Source organism: Lithobates pipiens, unplaced genomic scaffold (genome assembly GCF_037356315.1).
Source record: "Lithobates pipiens isolate NorthernLeopardFrog02 unplaced genomic scaffold, aLitPip1_a1.2 Scaffold_16, whole genome shotgun sequence".
NCBI lineage: Eukaryota > Metazoa > Chordata > Amphibia > Anura > Ranidae > Lithobates > Lithobates pipiens.
The window spans coordinates 586,448,958-586,474,016 of record NW_027507748.1 but is presented as its reverse complement, the minus strand read 5'-3'; the positions used below and the strand labels follow the sequence as shown (position 1 = coordinate 586,474,016).

At 41.1% G+C, this 25,059-nt stretch overlaps 1 protein-coding gene across 3 annotated transcripts in view; it reads right to left on the bottom strand.

The window, feature by feature from the left end:
• The window catches only part of RARG (retinoic acid receptor gamma), a 343,460-nt gene extending 319,097 nt beyond the window's left edge, over positions 1-24,363 (bottom strand). For 2 of the 3 annotated variants that reach the window (XM_077483864.1, XM_077483866.1), the window contains exon 1: positions 24,217-24,363. The gene's annotated coding sequence lies outside the window, so the exon portion shown is untranslated. The remainder of the gene's footprint in view (positions 1-24,216) is intronic. The other variant, XM_077483865.1, reaches the window with a different exon arrangement.
• Positions 24,364-25,059: the final 696 nt, after the last annotated feature.

Genomic DNA, 25,059 nt, shown 5'->3' with positions numbered 1-25,059 from the left:
CTAAAAAGATCAATGGTGTTAGTGGGAACTTATCTCAGAGGCAAACATTTCTCATTGCTCAAGGAACCCCTACCAACCTCTGGAGCAGGGCTAGGGAACCTCGGCTCTCCAGCTGTTTTGAAACTACAAGTCCCATGAGACATTGCAAGACCCTGACAATCACAGGCATGACTCCTAGAAGCAGAGGCATGATGGGATTTGTAGTTTCAAAACAGCTGGAGAGCCGAGGTTCCCTACCCCTGCTCTGGAGGAACCTTAGGGTTGCACGAAACCCTGGTTGAGAAACCCTGATCTAATTATTTGGAATTCAACACTAGTTCAGTACTGTGTGGCAGTGACACTATCTCTATACTAAATTTAAAAAAAAAGTGGAGCCTTTTCCCTTTGGTCATAACAGTATGTCTACTAATTGAGCTCTGGAGATACTCATCCTACCTGTAAAGGCCATTATTTATTGATGATATAAAATCATCCATAAATAGTATTATTATTCCTATGTAGAGCTGACACAATCTGTAGCTCTATCAAGAAGCTTCAAATACATAATCATATTCAAATTTGAATTGGCAATTGTATTAAGCTGTAAAGGGTTTCCTTGAAAGCACAATGCCAGTTTTCACAGCTATAAAAAACTTAGACATAAGCAGTAGCCACTGAGAAAACTCAGATAATCACAAATGCATATGTATATAAAAAAAATTTATTAGGCGCACACCGATAAGATACAGTACAAGCCATCACTGACATGGCTTTGTTTATAAACGAACCCATGTGATCGCCATGCTACTAGAGATGCAGAGCTGTCAATGACAGCAGGGTATCTCAGCTAGGATAGCACAGAGATGCACACTCCAAGCTGTAAAGGGGAACATAGATTAGCTTTCCTTCTGAATAAGGCATCACACAGGGTAATATTCCTTTCTGGATTTGTAGATCCTTCTATATTGTAAGCTCTAACAAGCAGGGCCCTCTAGTCCCTCCTGTATTGATTTGTATTGTTTTTTAAGCACTTTAAATTGAGTTATAATTATTATTATTACTTTAATAATAGTGCCCTCATGTTGTAAAGCGCTGTGCAAACTGTTGGCGCTATATAAATCCTGAATAATAATAGATGGAAAGGGCTTAACCATTACAGCTGAGCAAACATCTGCAGCTGAAATGTAGCCATTACATCACAGCCAGAATTGGTGCCAGCTCCAGAGATGGCAAATCATGGTGAGTATGGTGCTGCCCAGGTGTGCATTGCCCCATAGCTAGCATCACTTGTGAATCAGATGTTTGACTTTTGTAGTGAATGGGATTCTCAACTGAGATAGCTAGCAGCCTTTGTGATAACTTTAATGTAAATACATTATACTAAAGCCAGAAAGAGTTACATCTTACTTACAAACCATGTGGGAAATATAAAACTGATGCCAACACATGCACTGCTATTCATTACGTTCTGAGTGCAGTGGTTTTTGGTACTGAGAACTCTTGGTGCAATATTTTCAGTGATGTACAAGTGCAAATGTAAAGTTACTCTATGTACCACCCTATGTACCCCCAATCCCTACATTTTTGACTGATCTTAAGGCATAACTATCATCTCACCTGAGACCTGAAATATAACCTAAACCCTGTAAATTAACACTTACAGCTTCACCTTAACCCTAAAACAACCTATACCTAAAGCTTAGTCCTTATGTTCACCCTACCCTTATCTTTAAAAATGCACCCTTAACCATTTTTTCTTACAGATTATCTTACTATGTATACCTATTTAGATTTTTTTTTTTTTTTTTTTTAGTTTTGAATGGAGCAGAGAGAGTTTAGAACACCTGTCAGTTTTTTCTTGTTTTTTTTTTTTGCTGTCTGTGCCCCCTTAGGGAAATTTACCTTTTCTAAATGTCCCTTTTACCATCATAATCAAAAGTACAATTAAAAGAAAATCTCAAATTTTAGGTTGACACAAGAACAGTGACAGGAGGACATTTTCCAATGGGCACACCAGTTCTGGAGACCCTGGTGACATCCCAGGATTCCCTCACTTTGGAGGTATTTTCTCTCACTTCCTGTTTTGGCTATGGAACAAGAAGTAAAGGCAAATCTGCCCACAGATGGCAAAATAAAAAAAACTGACAGGATATTACATTTTGCACATACATAAGGGTTGATTTACTAAAACTAGAGAGCGCAAAATCTGGTGCAGCTGTGCATGGTAGCTAATCAACGTCTACAGATGGGCCCTTTCACATTCACACGTATGTGTTTAACCCTAACCATTGCTTTGAATGTTGTCTGTTCACAAATGTGTTAGGCCGCGTACACACGCGGGGACTGTTCGCCCAACTTTGTCCGCTGAACAGTGTTTCGGCGGACAGTCCGCTCGTGTGTGGGCTTTCAGCGGACAGTTTCAGCGAACAGTCCGCTGAACAAGGTTTTTCGGAAATTCCGAAAAACTGTCCGCTGAAACTTTGTTTCAGCGAACAGTCCCCTCGTGTGTAGGCTTGTTCGTCAAACTAAGTTCCGCGCATGCTCAGAAAGGATTTACACGCCGAAAGTTATAATGCAGTGTATAGGACGTTGTATTTTTCGTCCCGTCGTACGTGCCGTTCACGTCATCGTGCACGGTTTCAGCAAACTGTTCGTTCGTCGTGTGTGGCCATGTCCGTCTATGCTAATTTTGAGCGGACTGTTTGCTGAAACTGTTTGACGGACAAAGTTGGGCGAACAGTCCCCGCGTGTGTACGCGCCCTTACTGTATGTGTTGATCTGCCCTGCATGTTTTTATATGAATTGGTGCGTGTTAGAGAGCCTATTGACAATAATGGCATTAAAAACATATGAATGTTGATAATGCAGTGTTATTATATGAGGTCCTACAAGCCTTAATAATAATAATTATTATTATAATAATAATAATAAAAAATAATAATAATAATTATAACTCAATTTAAAGTGGTTAAAAAAAACCTACACATTTTTTACCTTAATGCACTTCTTACATTAAGGTCAAAAATGTTGTTTAAAAGGGGAGGTAATGAATAAACATTTTTTTTTACCACAATGTAAGGAATGCGTTGATGTCAAAAATGTTTATTCATCAGTATGCCCTCTCACCTCCCCTTTTATTTACCAGAGCCCTCATTCGATCCAGTGCCTGTATGCAGCTTTTCTCTTTTCTAGCTTCCTGGTCTGCTAAGGGAGCGGGACCCATTGGATTAATCAAAGCCAGTGATGAGGGCGCGCTGTCTGTGTCTATAGACGGAGACAGCGAGCTCACACAAGTGCCCATATACGAAGTGGCTTTCTATGGGGACACTCTCCGGGGAGGAGGAGCCAGGAGCTTGGCGGGGGACCTGAGAAAAAGAAGGTTTGAGGCCATTAAGTATAAATTGTATATATATATATATATATATATATATATATATATATATATATATATATATATATATATATATGTATATATATATATATATATATATATATATATATATATATATATATATATAAAGCAAACAATAAAATCTAACCTTTACAATTACTTTAAAGACTAGCAAGTTAGACAGCTGAAGCCTACACCTGACTGGTGACCAGGTCCCATTTTTCTTAGGACTCCTTCCGTGCACAACCATACTCCAATAAATTCCAGACACATTCAAACCTATTCCAGCAGAAGTCTCATAGCAACAACGTATGCTGAAATATAAATATGCAGACAATACATACTTTCTGGACAATATAAACGATTCCCATATGTTAGACTGTATATTTAAAACAAAGTTAAATCTGCTTACATAATCCACTAAAAAAGACATGGGTGAATGTAAAAAAACAGACAAACCTATTTTATAAATGTCTGAATATAACACTATTATATGTTTTACCATTTGTCTAGAACAATGACAGGCATCAATACTCTAGAACAATTCATACCAATGTTAACACAAATATCTATAATGAATTCACAAAAAAATATGGTAAAAAAAAGAAAGAAAAACCTGATAACAGCCACTGTATACCTACAGAATGTTTTGTCTGTGTAGCCTGTTTGAATCAGAAATTACATACAGATGGGTATATACAGTACCCTTTGACGTTTATATTCATTACCGTATATACTCGAGTATAAGCCGAGATTTTCAGCCTCTTTTTTGAGGCCGAAAGTGCCCCCCTCGGCTTATACTCGAGTCATCGCTGTCTGCCTGCTCGATCAGCGTATCGAGCAGACAGACAGCGGCCATTCTAACATTCAAACGCCGCGCCTCCGCCTCCGCCTTCGCCTGTGATAGGCGGAACACTGAATTTCCCAGCAGCCTGTGTTCCGCCTATCACGGGCATCGTCTCATCCTCGTACTACGGACGAGGATGAGACGATGCCCGTGATAGGCGGAACACAGGCTGCTGGGAAATTGAGTGTTCCGCCTATCACGGACATCCGATAGGCGGAACAGCAGTCAGTGGGAAATTGAGTGTTCCGCCTATCACCGACGGAGGCGCGGCTTTTGAATCCTAGAATGGCCGCCGACGAAGAGCTGAAGGACGGAGGCTCGGCTCGGGACGGGACGGGACGGGCCGGGACGGGACGCAGGCTGGACGGGACGCAGGCTGGACGGGACGCAGGCTGGACGGACACAGGCTGGACGGACACAGGCAGGCTGGACACAGGTAGGCTGCACGGACACACACACACACACACACACACACACACACACACACACACACACACACACACACACACGGATGCATGGACACACACACACACACACACACACACACGGATGCATGGACACACACACACACACACACGGATGCATGGACACACACACAGGGATGGATGGACCCACAGGGATGGACGGACACACAGGGATGGACAGGCATGTCTCACCCTCGGCTTATACACGAGTCAATAATTTTTTCCAGTTTTTTGGGGGTAAATTGGGGGCCTCGGCTTATATTCGGGTCGGCCTATACTCGAGTATATACGGTACTTTTTCATTTGTATTATCATCTTCTATATTTATGACCTTTTATTTTTAGATTTATGACCTTTGCATTTGTGCTTGTTCTGTAGCCCTGATGAACAGGGACTGTGCTTGACCCCCGAAACACGTTGCCTCTATTCTACTATGAATCACTTTTTTAAAAAATTTGCCTTGGACTCTTAGCCCTTGTACACACGGTCGGACATTCCGATCACAAAATCCATCGGATTTTTTCCAACGGATTTTGTCCAAAAATGGTGTTGCATACACACGGTCGGACAAAGTTGTCGGAAAATACGATCGTTAGGAACGTGATGACGTTCATTCGTTACGACGGGACTACGTTCAGGCTAGTAGCTAATAGCTTTGGTCTCGTAATTTGATCTGAGCATGCGTGGCACTTTGTCCGATCGGAATTCTCTACAAACGATCGGACAAAGTCCAATCGGATCATGTTGTCGGAAAATTTTATATCCAGCTCTCAAACTTTGTTGGTTGGATATTCCGACGGAAAAAGGCCGATGGAGCCCATACACAAGGGCTAAGACATTTGTTTGGTGTTCTCATTGGGTTTTATGTGTGTGGATACTTAACCCTGGATCCTTTCCCTTTTTGCCTGAGGGTGGTCTCATTTTGTACTGCTAAACCAGAACCAGTGTACCCCGTGACAATTTCAGTGGCCTTTTTTAATAGATCCGAACCCAACACCCTGTTTGTTCTGTGTTTGGACTGTTGTTTGAATGTCCTCGCACCTACTGTATAACTTTCTTACCCAAAAACTCAGGCTTTCAGGCTGATTTCATTAGTGTATGTCAACCCAGTTTCTTACCTGGAGATTCTGCCAATCACAGTGCTTCCTGTTGCAAATTGACCACGCTGAGCACCTGCTTCTCAATTAGCAGCAGAGTTGTCAGCCTGCCATGCAAGCCCCTTCATGTGGCTGTATTAAGCCTATTAAAAAGACTGCCCAACGGTCAAGAAAAACAGCCCAAAGGGCAGGCTGATTCTGCTGCTACAATTAATATGCCAGGGTTGTCAGCCTTCAAAAAGAAGTGCTGTTACTAGCAGAATCTACAGGTAAGAAACTTTGCAACACATTCACAAAAAAGTATTTGCTTGGGAAAACTCTATACAGTGAGGCCTGATGACAAACATACTGAAAATAGATTCTGGGTTCACATACACTGTACATTGAACAACTTTAGGCTTTTTTAATGTATGCAAGTTGATGTGTAGACAAGCAATAATGTGTTTTGTTGTATTTCGGCATGCTCTTGCCTCAAACACATTGATGGAGTAATTCATACAGGCTGCATTTTCCATATACTACACTGCTGCAGAAAGTTATAATAAACAGGAATTAAAGATCTGTAGGGCAATTCTTGCTATAACCTTCCTGTGTTAGCTGACTTCATTATACCGCTTGGCACTGCTAAGTTGTGAACACAGCCTCACTGTATCCTAGGTATTTCTCTGGTATAATGACATCCAACCATTTAAAGTCGTACGACACCATGAACAAACATTTGTGACACATACAGCAATACCCCACTTTTAAGAACACAATGGGGTTTATTTACTAAAGCTGGAAAGTGCAAAATCAGGCTCACTTCTGCATAGAAACCAATGAGCTTCCAGGTTTTATTACCAAAGCTTAATTGAACAAGCTGGGGTTAGAATCTCATTGGTTTCTATGCAGAAGTGAGCCTGATTTTGCACTTTCCAGCTTTAGTAAATAAACCCCATTGTGTACTTAAAAGCGGGTTATGCCTGTACATTACATCAAGTGCGTTCTTAAAGTGGAACTCCAGTCTCACCAAAAAAATTAAAAGTCAGCAGCTACAAATACTGTAGCTTCTGATTTTTAATATAAGGACATTTTCCTGTCTAGGGATCCAGCGAAGTCGGCACCCGAGCCAATATTTCAATCGGTTCCAGGTGCAGGCGCCAGGCATCTTAGGTAAGGGAAACCAACAGTAAAGCCTTTGCGGCTTCGCAGCCGGCTTCCCACTGAGCATGCACGAGTTGCGCTTCACTTTCTGAATGGTCTTACACTCTTCATGGACCAGTATGTGTCCTAGAAGGCTGCTGGGGGGAAGGGGGAAGTGCCAAATATCGTTGTAGATCCCTATCCCTTCTCTTTCTCTGTGTGGATGATAGCACTGTAATTATTTCAACAACAAAAAAAAGTACCATTTTCCTAATTTATATACAGCTGCTACATGACCCAGCTCTTTCCCAGCCTGTTTGCAGGGAAACATAAGCAGGAGGAGCTTCTAGTCCCCTGCTGCTGGTCACATGCTCAAAATAAAAAAAAATAACAGCCTTACAGCCTTTGGAATACAGAGTGAAAATATATTATTAGCATCAATAACCTGTTTTAAATTGGTATACAAATATATATTTGAAGTAAAATCTTTATTATTTTTTGGCAATAACATGGTGTGGGTGGATATCTTCCAGTAATAAGCTGTGTCACGCCCCTCCAGCCTGTGTCTTATAATAAGAGGGAGGTGAAGCCAGCATCAATCTACAAGTAAAATCCAACCCCCAGATGGTTAGTGGGCCTGGAGGAGGAGGGAGGGAGTGGACTGCCCTTTACCACTTTGTATATGCCCACTTGTGTGACTCTATAGTCACATGGTCTGCTCAGATGTGATAGGGGGGAAAATACTCAGCACAGAACTCACTAAAAACCGAGCATGTGCAGAGTTGCCACGACAGCTGCAAAATCCCTTGATGAATTGGGGTCATGAACAGAAGGTGGAGATAGAGAGCAGCAGGGTCAACCAGGTTTTTTGCAGAATACAGAAAACAAATCTCATAGTGTCTGAGTAAATTATGAACAGCAGGTAATACACCATTTATTAATTGATTTTTTATGATGTGTGTTTAGTGACACCCAAAAACCTGTGGAAAAGAGAGGTTTGGAGGTTCATATTCTACTAGAGCTGCACAATTAATCGTCAAGAATCGTTATCGTGATCTTGACTAAAGTGTTTCAAAATTCTTTCTATGCAAAGAATTCTCTCTGCTCTTCTGAACCCACAGCCTTCAAAAGAAAGGAAGAGAAAAACTGGGCAGACTGCCAAGAATCAAAACATTCTTTATCAGTTGAACTTGAGTATAAACATTGTAACTATTTGTCAATGGAATAGACTTTGTGGGTAAGTGAAAAAAAGTTTAACCACTTAAACACTAAACCTTTTTCTGACATTTGTTGGTTTCAAGTTAAAATAATTTTTTTTTTTTTTGCTAGAAAATTACTTAGAACCCCCAAACATTATATATATATTTTTTAGTAGACACCCTAGAGAATAAAATGGTGGTTGTTGCAATATATATATTTTTTTTTTGATATAATGCGAGAATCATGAGAGAATCGTGATCTTTTTATTCTAACCAAAAAAATTGTGATTCTCATTTTGGCCAGAATCGCGCAGCGCTATATTCTGCAATAAAAAGGCTTACTAATCCAGCAAATCAGTTTAGCAATATATTTTACTTAGGTGTTTTTAGGATGGTGGGGCTCCTTTCAACCCAAGCTGGCAAGGAATTTTACAACTTAAAATAAATATATATTATTAAATAAAAAGTAAATGATTAGCCGTGCTGTGGTAGCAGTACTAGGCTGACCCAACGGCTGTTTTTAATATTTCTGTTTTATTTCCTAGGGAGCCTATTCTTGCCATAATCTTTTGTCTGCTAAAAAACTATGTAGATGCCATGAGCTCCTTTTGGAAAATACTCACTTTCAGAGGGTCGTACATGAGAATTATTATGTCATTTATTGGCTAACTAAATAGACAGTAGAGCAAGCTTTCAAGGCACATTGACCTCTTCTTCAGCCAGAGATGAGGCTGCCTACAGAAGAGGCCAGCATGCTTCCAAAGCTTATACTACAACCGATTTAGCTAGCCAATAGATGATATCATCCTAAACCCAAACTTCTACTTTTGTCGATGGCTAACCGATATAAATTAGGATACACACTCTCACAAAATGGCAGCCAGAGTCTATAACTTTTTACTGTTCACTAGTGTATAGAGAACAAATTAAGATCGTGGACTCCTGTGGCCATTTTGCGGGTGTCTAATGTGTTCTCATGTTGAGGAGCTGTTTAAGAGGCTATCTGATTCCTGCTTACATCAGACAGCCTTGTGTGTCCAGCCAACCTTTTTTGTTTTGGCTTTGGATAGCATAGAGAATGATTAGAACCCCAGTGTTTACTGCTGTCTGGGGCTCCATCACAGAGCTTCCCCTCATTCACTGACCTTCGAAAAATTTCCACAGATAGGATGTGTGGGAAAATCTCCAATTTAGAGACAGAATTTAAAGCGGTAGTAAACTATTCACAATATGCCATAATTTGCTAGTATCAACTGCATACTAGCACATTATGGCAGCTATACCTTTCAAATGAAGTCCTCCAGCAGTGCGTTGCCACCGCTGCAGGCACTTCCAACTTTCCCCTGGTCTTCCTTCTGGGTTCACACAATCCAGCCATTTGAATGGGCAGACTGTGATGATGTCACTCCCACATGCACGCACATGAGAGCCATGATCATGGCACGGCACTCTTCATTTCTCTGTGTGCCCTAAATGCAGAGTGCCAATGCTCGTGTGCCGCTGACATCATTGCTTATTGCTGAAGTAAATATCTCCTAAACAGTGCACGTATAGGAGACATTAATTGTACCTACAGGTTAGCCATACTGTATGCTTACTTCTAAGTACAAGTTAAAGTGTTACTAAACCCTCAACAGTAAAATCAGTTTGTATATGCAGTGAAGCATGCTTGTTATATTCACTGTGGAACCTAAGCCTCTGCATTGTGTAAAAAGGTTGTTTGATCCTGTTTTCGCTGATCCTCCCCTTCTTCCACTGTCCCCAATCTATCTGCTGATAGAACAGAGCCTTGGAGGCAAGCTGCACATGCTCAGTTTGGTGTGTAGTGCTAGAGATTTTTTTCTTGGAAGGGTACATGTGATCAGCGCAGGACCAATCAGTCAGGGGCCCTGCAGCCTTATAGGACAATCAGGGAAGAATAAAAACCCCTCCTACAAACTTTAACCAGTCACAAGACTGCTATATACTGCTGATGAGAAAAGGTATTTAGCAGTTTATATTTACTAAAATAATTGCATTTCCATGTGCTGTGTACTGTGGGAGATCAGATATAGTGAATGTAGGGTCCTGGGTTTAGTAATATTTTAAAAGCAGTAGTTTAAAGCTTTTTAGTACAGTAGAACCCCTGGCAGCTTATATCTATGTTCCTGTTGGAGATTCCCCCTCACTTTTTCTTTTCAAAATGTTGTCACTGTGAGGGAAAATCGCAGCTTCAGGTAGCAGTAAAACCAGACAGAGGTTGCAATCCTTCCCCACCATATCCAAAACAAAAAAAAAAAAGGCTGAATGTTAATGCACTTTAATTATTATTTATAATAGTATTTAATTAATAATTAATGTGCAATGCATTTCAGTAGGTACATGTGCTATTTGGAAGCTTTGCGCTCCACGTGACTAAACAGACACGCACATGATCACATGGCAGGACTGCTGCGCACTTCATGGAGAAGAAGCAAGACTCTTAAACAGCCATTAGCATGAGCCGTAACACATCAGGTGACATCAGCTGTACTGCCATGTCATCCAAATGTGTGTGCCATACAGTTTAGGAATCTGCTGCTCTAGGAAGCCCCAATAGCCATCTAATACATATCTGAACTCTGCCTGACCTAAAAAAAAACTTCCCCTAACACCAGTGCATGCAATATAACATTAAAAAACCTCAAGGAAACTTGTCCTGGGACAAATATAGAAGCAGTCATTGGTGACTTCCCTTCCCAAAAAATGCCGGTTGCCTTGGCTGTTATGCTAAATCAGTGTTTTCAGTACTTTCCAAGTCACTGACCCAGAACAAACACATAGATCAGGAAAGTCAAAGCATAGTCAGAGCTCCTAATCTGCATACTTGTTCTGAGCCAGTAATTCAGAAAGTACTGAAACCATTAATTCAGCATGGCAAGCCAGGCGACTTGCATTTTCAGAAGCTGAGATCAACAGTGGTAGCATCTTAATAAAGGTTTTCTTTCAAGTGTGCTTTGTGTACCTCTGTTCTCCCCCTTCTCACACCTACTGTAAGTGTGAATGTCCCTTCTAACCATAAACTTTATGGCTATATAGTGCCTTGGAAAAGTATTCAGACCCCTTGAAAGGTTCCACATTTTATCATGTTACAACCAAAAATGTAAGTGTGTTTTTATTGGGATTTATGTGATATGTGAGACAGGTGATAGACCAACACAAAGTGCCACATAATTGTGAAGTGGAAGGAAAATTGATAAATGGTTTTCCAAATTATTTACAAATAAATATCTGAAAAGTGCGGCATGGATTTGTATTCAGACCCCTTTACTCTGATACCCCTAACTAAAATCTAGTGGAACCAATTGTCTTCAGAAGTCACCTAATTAGTAACTAGAGTCCACCTGTGTGTAATTTAATCTCAGTATAAATACAGCTGTTCTGTGAAGCCCTAAGAGGTTTGTTAGAGAACCTTAGTGAACAAACAGCATCACAAAGGCCAAGGAACACACCAGACAGGTCAGGGATAAAGTTGTGGAGAAGTTAGGAGGAGGGTTAGATTATAAAAAAATATCCCAAGCTTTGAACACCTCACAGAGCACTGTTCAATCCATCACCTGAAAATGTAAAGAGTATGGCACAACTGCAAACCTACCAAGACATGGCCATCCACCTAAATTGACAGGCCGGGCAAGGAGAGAAGCAGCCAAGAGGCCCATGGTAACTCTGGAGGAGCTGCAGAGATCCACAGCTCAGGTGGGAGAATCTGTCTACAGGACAACTATTAGTCCTGCACTCCACAAATCTGGCCTTTATGGAAGAGTGGCAAGACATTGTTGAAAAAAAGCCATAAGAAGTCTAATTTGCAGTTTGTGAGAAGTCATGTGGGGGACACAGCAAACACAAACATGTAGAAGAAGGTGCTCTGGTCGGATGAGACCAAAATGTAACTTTTTGGCCTGAAAGCAAAACGCTATGTGTGGCGGGAAACTTACACTGCACATCACCCTGAACACACCATGCCCACTGTGAAACATGGTGGTGGCAGCATCATGTTGTAGGAATGCTTTTCTTTAGCAGGGACAGGGAAGCTGGTCAGAGTTGATGGGAGGATGGATGGAGCCAAATACAGGGCAATCTTAGATGAAAACCTGTTATGCCCCGTACACACAATCAGACTTTCCGACAACAAGACCGTGGAATTTTATTCAAAGGTTGTTGGCTCCAACTTGTCTTGTATAGACATGGTCACACAAATGTTGGCCAACAATTATGAACATAGTGACGTACTATGTAGTTTTTCAGCTCTTTAGCGCCACCCTTTGGGCTCCTTCTGCTAATTTCGTGTTAGTAGAAGTTTGGTGAGCGTTGCTTTTCTTTTTGTGTTTTTCATTTAGCGCTATTTCTATTATTATTTTTCTTGATATCACTTGAAATAAAAAGCCTTTGAAAATGAGTTTGCAATAACTCCATCAGTATCACCAGTAAAGCAGCTTCATTACTATCCCATTAAAGAAGAAGAAAATGTGCGCTGCATTTGGAGTTTTCCTAATTTGCCACGTCATGAATGTTAATTCTCCATTACGAATGCTAGTTCACAAGACCGACCACTTCTGCTTCTGTGCATGCGTGGGCTTTTGTCCGACTGACTTATGTACACATGATCGGAAAGTCTGACAACAAAAATTTGTTGGTGGAAAATTTGAGAACCTGCTAGCCAACATTTGTTGGCAGAAAGTCCGACAACAATTGTTCGATGGAGCATACACACAGTTGGACTTTCCGCCAATAAGCTCACATCCAACATTTGTTGTCGGAAAATATGATCGTGTGTACGGAACATTAGCGTCTGCAAAAGACTTCAGACTGAGGCGGAGGTTCACCTTCCATCAGGACAACGACCCTAAACATACGACCAGAGCTACAATGGAATGGTTTAGAGCAAAGCATAGTCATGTGTTAGAATGGCCCAGTTAAAGTCCAGACCTAAATCCAATTGAGAATCTGTGGTAAGACTTGAAAATTTCTGTTCACAGACGCTCTCCATCCAATCTGACAGAGCTTGAACTATTTTGCAAAGAGGAATGGGCAAAAATGTCACAGTCTAGATGTGCAAAGCTGATAGAGACATCCCCAAAAAGACTTGTAACTGTAATTGCAGTGAAAGGTGCTTCTACAAAGTATTGACTCAGAGGGATGAATACAAATGCACATCACACTTTTCATATATTTATTTGTAAAACATATTGAAAACCATTTATCGTTTTCTTTCCACTCCACAATTATGCGCCACTTTGTGTTGGTCTATCACATAAAATTCCAAGAAAATACATTTATGTTTTTGGTTGTACCATGGCAAAATGTGGAAAATGTCAAGGAGTATGAATACTTTTTCAAGGCACTGTACTGTCTCGATCGAAGCCCTACTCTATAGAAGCCATGATTTCTATACACTGCACTGATGATGACCAAATAGCCTGAAACAGCTGTACGCGGTTTGAACTAAATAACTCATCATAATATCAGGCTATGTTTGCGCTGTGCACGAGCGGTTTGGAACGTGCATCTGGCCAATGAGGCATAATGCAATTATTTGCATTTCTCCACCCACTGTCTTGAAATGAGGGATAATCCTCTAATATTTGGGATATGTGATGGAATGACGTGTGAATACTCTCTGTTGTACGAAGGCTTTACTGTGCCATGCATTGATTTTGTTGTAGGGCTTTTTGATTGCATTGATCCAGTCTCGCCATAACCTCTACAGGTACATGGTTAAGTTAGAATGTATGAGTAAAAAAAAAAAAAAGGGAGGTGTTCTGTAGTCCAGCAGAGAAGAATTGGATAGCGTTGACAACACTGTTTCATTGTAGCAGACGGCATAATATTGTCAGCTCAAAGAGGAAGTTAGAAGCACACTGGCTTTGTGACAGATCAACTGGTAATCTCTGTACTTGGAATATTTGTGGGGATAGAACATGGGAATATTTTGATTTATTGCAGATGTATTGAATGTTTTTTTGTTTTGTTTTTTGTTTGTTTTTTGCATAGATTTGCACTTTAATTGTATTTTGTTGTGCAAAAGATACTATACATTATTGTGAACAAAGAATAAAAAAAAAAAAAAAAAAGAATAAAAAATAAATTTACAAAAAAAAAAAAAAAAGAATAAAAAATAAATTTACAAAATAAAACAATAAAATAAACACGGCACTGTTTATTGTAAAATTGTAACTGTGACTTTATATACAACCTGCATTGTTGAAAATGCTAACGCATAGTCCTGGAAAACTAGCAACTGGATAGATTTTTTATATCGCTGGAGGGTTTTAGGGGATATTTACATTTCAGCTGTGCGTTAATGTGTGTTATTTGTGTGCATTACCAAAGTATTCTGAAAAATTCAACATTTTTTGCACAGCGTTAGTTGCGATGCGATTCAGCACACTGCAACACATGTGCGTTGGGGTGATATTGAAAATGAATGGCACAGCAGCCAACGCATGTAATAGGTTAGTGAAACAAACAGATGTAAATTAACACAGGAGGCACAGATGATAAAACCAGCGCGGGATAAAATTGGATAAATTTGATCGATGAGTCGTGCGTTCAGCAATAAGCCTGAGGCTGCCATTCACATACAATGTTATGATGGAACTAATTGGACTGTACATTGTATGAGTGTACAGGAAGTAAAAAGGTCTTTAGAATGCTGGACAGTTACCTAACAATGCACCCTAACTAAACCAAGGACTTTGGATGAACAAATAACATATTCTTAGCATAAAATCTATTGTAACCAATAAAATAAAGACAAAAGTAGCGTGAACAAGATCTTTAAAACATGCCACAAATCAGAGGTTCTCTCGTATTCTGGTTCCCTATATATCAACACATGTTTGGGGACCCCAATTATAAGCACAGCAGGAATTTAGGGTTAAAAATAAAAAATAAAATCCAACAGAATTTTAGTAAAACTAAAGACAGAAAATGTCATTTTGAAAAGTGAGGGGAAGACATTAAAATCTGTTTTCTATTGCTGTCTATGTCCCGCTAGGGAGCGTCACCCTCCTTTTTGTGACCATTATGACTGGGACTGAAAATAAAGAAAAATCAACATTTTTAGTTGACACTAAAAATAAAGAAGAAATCAATCAAAGGGGAACTCATTTCAGTTGGAAACTGTCTAGTGCCGCGTACACACGAGTGTTTTTTCCGTCGGAATAAACTCTGAAGGTTTTATCGACGGAAGCTGTCTTGCGTACACACGATCACACCAAAGTCCGACCGTCACAAACGCGGTGACGTAGAACACGTACGACGGGACTAGAAAAAGGAAGTTCAATAGCCAGTAGTCAATAGCTTCCGTCTCGTACTTGCTTCAGAGCATGCATCGTTTTCGGTAAGTCGGAACAACATACAGACGAGCGTTTTTTCCCCATAGGAATTTTTTTCTGTCGGAAAAATTTAGAACATGTTCTTTTTCTAGGTCCATCAGAATTTTCAATGTAAAAAGTCTAATGAGGCATACACACGATCGGAATATACAATGAAAAGCTCCTATCTTACTTTTTCTGTCGAAAATTCCACTCGTGTGTACACAGCATAAGACTGGCCATACATTTTACATGCAATTTTCTTCTACAATTTTCCTGTAGATTTACCAAAACCATATAATATGAGGTCAAACCTAAACATTTTCAATTTGCATGGAATCGGGAAGGCCCTTGTACTACATAGTTGAAGGTAAATCTAAAGGAAATTGAATAAGAAAATTGCATAATGTATGGCCTGCTTAAATCTCAGTTCACACTGGAGCGGCTTCAAAGTTGCCTGACTGAAGCTGCCCCAAACAGCACCACTTCAGCGCGGCTTGCAAATGACTACTGTAATAGCAGTCAATGCAAGCTGCTCCAAAGTCGACCCCCAAGAAGTTCAGGAATCTTTTTCTAAGTCGGAGTGACTTAAAGAGGAGTTCCATCCAAAAATGGAACTTGCACTTTAACCACTTGCAGACCGGACCATTTTGCTGGTCAAAGACCAGACCACTTTTTGCGATTCAGCACTGCGTCGCTTTAACTGACAATTGCGCGGTCGTGCGACGTGGCTCCCAAACAAAATTGACGTCCTATTTTTCCCACAAATAGAGCTTTCTTTTGGTGGTATTTGATCACCTCTGCGATTTTTATTTTTTGCGCTATAAACAAAAATAGAGCGACAATTTTGAAAAAAACGCATTATTTTTTACTTTTTGTTATAATAAATATCCCCCAAAAATATATAAAAAAAAATTTTTTTCCCTCAGTTTAGGCCGATACGTATTCTTCTACATATTTTTGGTAAAAAAAATCGCAATAAGCGATTATTGACTGGTTTGCGCAAAAGTTATAGCATTTACAAAATAGGGATAGTTTTATAGCATTTTTATTAATAATTTTTTATTATTTTTTTTTTTTACGAGTAATGGTGGCGATCTGCGATTTTTATTGTGACTGCGACATTGTGAGGGACCCATCGGACATTTTTGACACATTTTTGGGACCATTGTCATTTATACAGTAATCACTGCTATATAAATGCAGTGATTCCTGTGTAAATGACACTGGCAGTGAAAGGGTTAACCAGTGGGTGGCAGTGTAGGGGTTAAGTGTTCCTAGGGGTGTGTTACTAACTGTGGGGGGGGTTGGGCTTTCATTTAGTGTACACTGATCTCTGCTCCAATCACATGGAGCAGAGATCAGCGTCACTAGTTGCTAGGCAGAATGGAGAAATGTTGTTTATACAGCATTTCCTCCATTCGGCTGCTCCGTGAGACGATCGCGGGGATGCCCGCGGCGATCGAGTCCGCGGGTCCCGCGACCGGACTCACGGGGGTCCCGACCAGCGCGGGAGCGCCGCCGACGGCGCGCTCCCGATGGCAGGGCGGCATCGAATATTGGACGTACCTGTACGCCAATATGCCTGCCCGTGCCATTCTGTCGACGTACATCGTCGTGCGCTGGTCGGGAAGTGGTTAAGGGAAGGTGTCCCTTGACATGCCACATTTGAGCTGGCAATAGGGCAGCCTTTCTCAACCTTTTCAACACAGAGGAACCCTTGAAATAACTTTCCAGTTGCAGGAAACCCTTGCTAAAAATGACTGCATCTACAACTCATGATACATTAGTGTGATGGTCAGTAGTAAGGATGCTCCTTACATGTGCGGTCATTGGGAAAAAATTCCTACCTTACAGATAGCTAAAAGGATCAATGGAACTTATCTGAGAGGGAGACATTTCTCATTGCTCAAGGAACCCCTACCAACCTCTGGAGGAACCTTAGAGTTCCATGGAACCCTAGTTGAGAAACCCTGCAATAGGGTATACTGCAGAGACTACAACGAGTTTGTTTCCCAAATTCTTGTCTATAACTTGAAAGTATAGCCAAAGTCAAAACTTTATTCACCAACTTGGTGTATTTTAAGGTTTCAGCCATGACTACCCTTTCCGTTCTTTCCTCCAGATGGTACAAATGAGGTGGCTTTTTTTGTTTGTTTTTTTACCTTTTTTGTCTAACCATAGATCTATGTTTGTCCCAAGCATGTTTGAAGTCGCTTACAGTTGACTGTCTCCCTACCTCTACTGGAAGTGTATTTCAAGCATCAACTACCCTTTCAGTAAAATAATACTTTCTAAGATGAATTATGAATATTCCTTAATTTGAGGTCACATTTTGATCTTAGCTTCATATTGAAAATACTGCCCTCATGAACCTTATTCCCAAACTTGATGTATTTAAAGCGGTTCTTCACCCTAAAGGAGAAGTTCCGCTAATCTGATCCTTCCCCCCCTCCGGTGCCACAATCTGCACCTTTCAGGAGGGAAGGGGGTGCAGTTACCTGGATAATCCAGGTATCTGCACCCACTTCTGGGCAGACCGCCGCAGACCCCCGCAGACGCCCCCCCCCTCGTTGTGTTCTGGGAAACACACAGTTCCCAGGACACAGCGGGGGACCAGAAGAGACGCGCAGTGCGACTCGCGCATGCGCAGTAGGGAACCGGGCAGTGAAGCCGCAATGCTTCACTTCCCGATTCCCTGACAGAGGATGGCGGCGGGGACTGAAGTGTTCTGCTGGACACAATAGAACAGCAGGGGAGATCACTGTACTAACGTTGGATTGTTAGTACAGCGGCTCCTCCTGAGCTGTTGGTTTTTTTCATTCAACCCTGCTGGGTTGAATGAAAAAAAAACTAGTAGTGTGTATTAGGCTTAACTAAGTATCCAATTGGAGAAAGTTTGGAGTTCAAATTATTCCCTTTATTGGGAGATGTAAAGGTTTTTTTTTCTTTTTTAAACAAACATGTTATACTTGCCTCCTCTGTGCAAGGGTTTTGCACAGGGCAGCCCTGATCCTCCTCTTCTGGTGTCCCTCGGCGGTGCTCCTGGCTCCTCCTCTTCTCGAGTGGCCCCTCGGAGAGCCGCTTTCCATGGGGGCACTCATGTGGGCTCGCTCCTGTGTCCTGCTGCTGCATCTATTGACACAGACAGCATGACTCAGCCCTGCCCCCCATGTCACTGGATTTAATTTACAGCATTGGGAAACAATGGCTCCTGCGGCTATCAACCTATCCACTGAGGACCTGTGACAGTGGCTTGAGCTGTTGTGCTCGTCCCCGTCGCTGGAACAATCAGGTTCAGGGAAGAAAAAGGGGGAATCTGGGGGGCTGCTGCACTACAGAAGGGTTTCCACCTAAATGCATAGAATGCATTTAGGTGAAAAACCTTGAGGGTTTACAACCCCTTTAAAGCGTAGTTCCACCGGAAAAAAAATAAAGAGTCAGCAGCTACAAATACTGCAGCTGCTGACTTTGAAAATAAGGACACTTACCTGTCCAGGGCGCCCATGATGTCCACACCTGAAGCTGACCCATCCTTCAGCTCTGGGTGGAGGCGCCAGCATCTTCAGTAAGGGAATCAGGAAGGGAAGCCTTGCAGCTTTACAGCCTGGTTCCCTACTGCGAAATGCGTGAGTCACGATGCACATTCTAACTGGTCCCCGCTGTCTTCTGGGACCTGTGTGTCTCCCAGAAGACAGCGGGGGTGGGGGGCAGAGGAGGGGCCAGACATGACATAGATCGCCCCAGATACTGCAGCGATCTTTCGCTGGAAATGGGAGCAAATACATGTATTAGACAGGTATCTGCTCCCCCCTCCTCCCTGAAAGGTGCCAAATGGCCCAGCGGATAGGGGGAGGAACCGGATAAGCGGAAGTTCCATTCTTGAGTGGAGCTCCGCTTTAAGTTATTAACAATGCAAGTTTTTGGGATAAGATAGATCTAAGTTATCCTGGAAGCTTTCATGTTTCATAACTTAAAGAAGTTGTAAACCCTTACACATACCCAGTGAAGTTACTGGCTTCAGGTGATACACAGAAATGAAACAAATTCTCCTATATAAGTTGTACCTGTTTATCTTCAGCAATCTCTTCTCTATATCCATATTCAAAGGACAGAATTTATAAAGCTTGTCTGGGCTGTCAAAAAAGGGGGCAGAGAGCTAAAATTACACTGTGCAAAGCTCATTGAGGAGAGCTTTGAGAGCAGATTGGAGGGAAGGGACCCACCCCCTTCAAACAGCAGACGGGAACAGAGCTGAGGCTGTAAATCAGTGGGAAGTCCCTCCCCGTCACCATTTTTATATCGGAATTTCCACCAGCAAAAGACAGATGAGAGCTTTTCATCGGAAAATGTGTGTATGCTTTATCAGAATTTATCTGGCCGAAATTCCCGCCAGCAAAAATTCGAGAGCATGTTCTCAATTTTCCCGATGGAAAAATTCTGATTGTGTGTATGCAATTCCGACATGCAACAACTTACGCATGCTCAGATTCAACTACGAGATGGAAGCTATTGGCTACTGGGTTTTAAACGTCCCTTTTCTAGTCCTGTCGTACGCGCTGTACGTCACTGCGTTCTTGAAGGTCGGAATTTGGTGTGACCGTGTGTATGCAAGACAGCTTGAGTGAAATCCCGTCGCAATTCCGTCAGGAAATCCATCAGAGTTTTTTCCGACCAAAATTCCGATCTCGTGTACGCGGCATTAGAAGTGATTCATGCTGATAGCAGAGGAACAAAACAGCAGACAGAAATGACACATAGGGGGTTACTTACAAAAGGCAAATTGAAAGTGCTTTTGAAAGTAAAGTCACTGTAGATCCGAGGGGGACATGTAAGGAAAATAAAAAACACTATTTTAGCTTACACATGATTGGATGATAAAATCAGCAGAGCTTCCACTCATTTCAGATCTATCCCTTAGATTTAGAGCGACTGCACTTCCAAGTGCAGTGCAAAGTGGATTTGCCTTTCGTAATTAACCCCCATAGTGCTCTTAATTAGGACAAGTACACACTATAGAGGGATATGCTTTGTTCATGTCTGAGGTTTCCAACCAAGTTAGTCAATAAAGGGTATCAAACTCCAAACTTTTTGCAATAATCGATGGCTAACATAGTACAACACTTTACTTTTTTATTAGGAATTGGAAATCAGAAGCCTCCCTGGTAAGGAAAAGATCAAAGAAAGCCAGTAATGGCAGAGACTTCTACAGAAATAGTGACGAAAAAGAAAAATCACTTCCTTGATTTGTAGTATAAGATTGTAAGAACTGGAATGACGGATACAAACAAAGCTCCGACATCGATAGCATCTAGAGATCAGGAGTATATAGTATATACCGGCTACCATATTTCTATACACATGAAAGCATAGTGTTCACCCAAGAGGAACATGAGTCAGCAGTGAGTACTATATGTTTTTCAAAAATCATAATGTTCAGCCAGGGGAGCCGCAAATTATGAATTTTTTGCTTTGAAGCGTCACCCCAGGACAGAGCAATCCAGCAACTCAATCGCACACTCCCCACAACCTAAGTGTCTTCAACATAGAAACCAATGCTGTGGTTACTTAACCACATCACAGCGTCACTACTCCGCTCTTCCCCAAACTCCCTCCCTTTACCATCATCCTCCCGCGGTACCGCACACAAAAATCACAGAGCCGCAGTCAGAGACAGCTCCGGGGGGCAAGAGGCGGCGCAGGAAAAGGGTGATGTTTTTATTACCATGCTGCCAACCCCTCCTTTGAGTTCACCTCATCTCACCTCCCCCCCCCCCCCCCCCACTCTTCGCTCCAAACTCCTTCCCCATAAAAAATATGAAAGCATGAAGGCAAATAATAAATGGCACCAAAGACTCCTGCTGGTAAATGAGGGGACTGCACTGGCAATTTATTTGCAGCATAAAAGTTCAGAGGTTAATAGGTAAAGGTCGGTTACACCATGGTGCTCACTTTTACCTGATCGCTTAACTCTTTACTAACTACATACAGTGCAGCTGCCAAATTAGTTGCGGGTTCCATTTTTTTTGGGCTATGGTAATGGATCTAGGAGAACAGGGCTTCACTTTTTTACACTTGAAACATAGAGGTTGATTTACTAAAACTGGGGAGTGCAAAATCTGGTGAAGCTCTGCATAGAAACCAATCAGCTTCCATGGTTTAATGTCAAAGCTTAACTGAACAAGCTGAAGTTGGAAGCTGATTGGCTACCATGCACAGCTACACCAAATGTTGCACTCTCTAGTTCTCGTAAATCAACCCCATTGCATACCTGGAGCTTTATGAGGAACTTTACTTTGGGTTTACAGCACACATTATCTTGCTTTTTTCCTAATACTGATACCTACACTATACAATCTGATTGTACAATCTGCTTTAGTTCTACCACCGACTATGTGCTACAAGGGCCTGCCTGATTTGATTCATAGGTATGTCCTCCTATTACATAGTTCCGGTAACTCAAAAGAAGATTATACAGAGATTTTACAATCAGATTGTATAGTATATGGTAAGTTGTGCTTTTTTTTTCGTTTACTATACGAACTGCCAAAAGCTAAACCTAAGTTTAATGTAGGCGAGGGAGTATTTAACAAACAATAGTTTACTGTACAACTCAATACAGGTAAAATCAGTAAACAGCGGCAGAGAAAGGACTGATGTACACCTTGGAACTGCTGTCATTCGACTCTGGTAGGCAAAGTGTTAAGAAAAACCTTGTTATGCAAGCTCTAGGATTGGGCAACAAGACGTGATGTGTAAGTCCAAACAAACTTATGGTTAAAAGAATAATTAAGGTAAATACCAAAGAGGAAATCAAATGTTTAAAATATATATATATATATATATATATATAAATATAAATATATATATATATATATATATATATATATATATATATATATATATATATATATATATATATATATATATATATATATATATTCACTTTAGATTGTAAGCTCTCATGAGCAGGGTGCTTCTAAACCTTGTACCTTGAATTGCATTGTAATTGTACTGTCTACCTTTATTTTGAACAGTGCTGTGTAAACTGTTAACACTATGTAAATCCTGCATAATAATAAAAATAATAATAATAATGATATACACCCCCTCTCCATTTAGATTGTAAGCTCCATGAGCTGGACCCTCCTATTCCTTCTGTATTGAACTGTATTGTAATTGTACTGCATTGTAAAGTGCTGCGTAAACGGATGGCGCTATATAAATCCTGTATAATAATAATATTATACATATATAGATTATATATAGATATTATCTATCTATTTATCTATATCTATATATATATATATATATATGTGTGTGTATATATATATATATATATATATATATTATATATATATATATATATATATATATATATATATATATATATATATATATATATATATAATAATTAAAAATCAGCATCCTCCCTGGTAGGGAAAGGATCAAAGCCAGACAAAGTGACAAAATAAAAAAATATATATATTTTTTTTGACTTGAACGACAAAGTTGTATTCTGTGCTAAGACCTAGACTGACCAATTCAAAATTAGCATTGAAAGATCAAGGGTCCATGCTGCCGGAGCCTACCCAAAAAAAGTGCCATCCATGCCAGAAATCCACCATTCACCAAAAGAAAAGTGCTGAGCCTTTCAGGGCAAGGAAATGGTAGAAAACAGAGCAGTTGCACTACAGCTACACAGGTGATCTCTGATTGCGCGACAAAATGACCATAATCAACCACGAGCTTTAGAACACGCTTTGTAATAGCCAGGGCGACTCGGGCAAGCTTTGATTGTGCGACTAAAACCACTAGTGACCAATTGCCAGCTTCAGAACTCGCTTCATAACAGCCAGAGCTTCATGCGCAATTTTTAGTCATGTGATCATAATGCTCAGTTCTCCAAATGAGTCGCAACTTTTTTTTCCTTTTTATCCGTTTGACCAGCTACAAGCAATTAATTGCATATAGTTGCTTCTGCATGCGATCATAAGAGATTTTAAATACAGCAAATTTCATTTAAACTCGACAATCCCTTCTACTAAAGCGTCTGATCGCCTGAGATAAAATGGCGAAAAAAAAAATCACACGCGATTGCGCAAAGTCATGAATATTAAAAATGTTTTTTTTTTCATATTTGTGCAATCAAAAAAAAAATCTACAATCATATATTTAAATCACCAGAGAACCCTGTCCCTTGAGTCCTGGTAACCTTTGGATGTCACCGGAATACAATCCATTTGCGACAACTGTCGTTTCCCATACAGGGAAGATATTCGAAAAAAATGTAAGTTGGCGTTGATGGTATCAGCTGACGTCCTATAATATTGGTTTTGTTTTCTTTACAAAAAATCTTTCCACTAAAAATGTATGGGAAGAGCCCAGAAAAGTTGGAAACGGAGAAGAGAAGAGACGAAGAAAGGGGGGAAGAAAAGAGGAATGTGAGCTGCAGAGAAAGGAGACAAAGATCCAGAAGAGTAAAGTCAGCGAAGGAATGGAGAGGAAGAGTGAGAGGGAACTGACAGCCATGACCTCTGCCCTCTGTCAGACAACGTGTCAGAGTGTGCCCGGCTGGCGGTGTCACAGGGCACTGATGACCAGAGGGGCAGGAAAGAGTTGGGAGGAGAGGGACGTGCGCGGGGCACCAGCCGGGTTCAATTAATGAAGGAAAAAAAAGCTCTTCTAACTTCCTGAGATGAGAAATCTTCCCTCCTCCCTGTAAAGTCCCCTAAAGGAAAACAATAGGAGTCCTTCCCCCAGCACAGTGACTGGACGCTCACCTTGTCCAGCCGCAGCACACGGTGTCTCCTCCACACGTACCTGGCCGCCTCACCCAGCGTAGACACTCTATGTGTGTATCTGTGTGTGTGTGTGTGTGTGTGTGCTCTCGCCTCCTCTCCTACTTACACTACCAACTCATTACAATCTGCTATTCATAACCCGGGTCATGTGACACTCACAAAATATAAAGCACATTTTTTTTTTTCTCCTCGCAAACCACAGAATGAATTTCAGTGGAAAGCACGGAAAATGTATTCCCCCCCCCCCCCCCCCTTTCTGGCTGTGCCATTCCAGGCAATGTAATTTTAGTCATTATATGACCATCCTTCTGGAGAGGCCTGCAGAACATTCCTGTGTACACAAACACATGTGTGTGAGACGTCCAAGTCCTGGTGTGTGCGCGCCGCTGTGTCCGGTGCAAACCTACAGGAAAGTGCCGCCGACGATTAACCGTTCCAAATTCAGGGATGAGCCAAAATGCGCGTTTTCATTTCCGAAAAATTTCAGCAAAAAATCAGGGGATTTCGGAGAAATTGCGCCTTTGTAGCGACATGATTGGAGTCGCTGTGGAAGGTGGTTTTTAGGGCTCGTGCATACGATTTTACGCAGGATCTTGTTGGCAGTAAAATCCTACAAAATCCTACATAAAATCTTCTCCGCACACTGAGCGTATATAACGTATGCATGAGTACAGCGTTTAGACTTCTTGCACACTGAAGGCGCTTTTCAGGCGTTTTAGCGCTAAAAATAGCTCCTGAAGAGCGGTGTATACATCGGTCCTAAACTGCCCCTGCTACTGAAATCAATGGGCAATGTTGCTGAAGCTCCTGCAAAGCGATTCG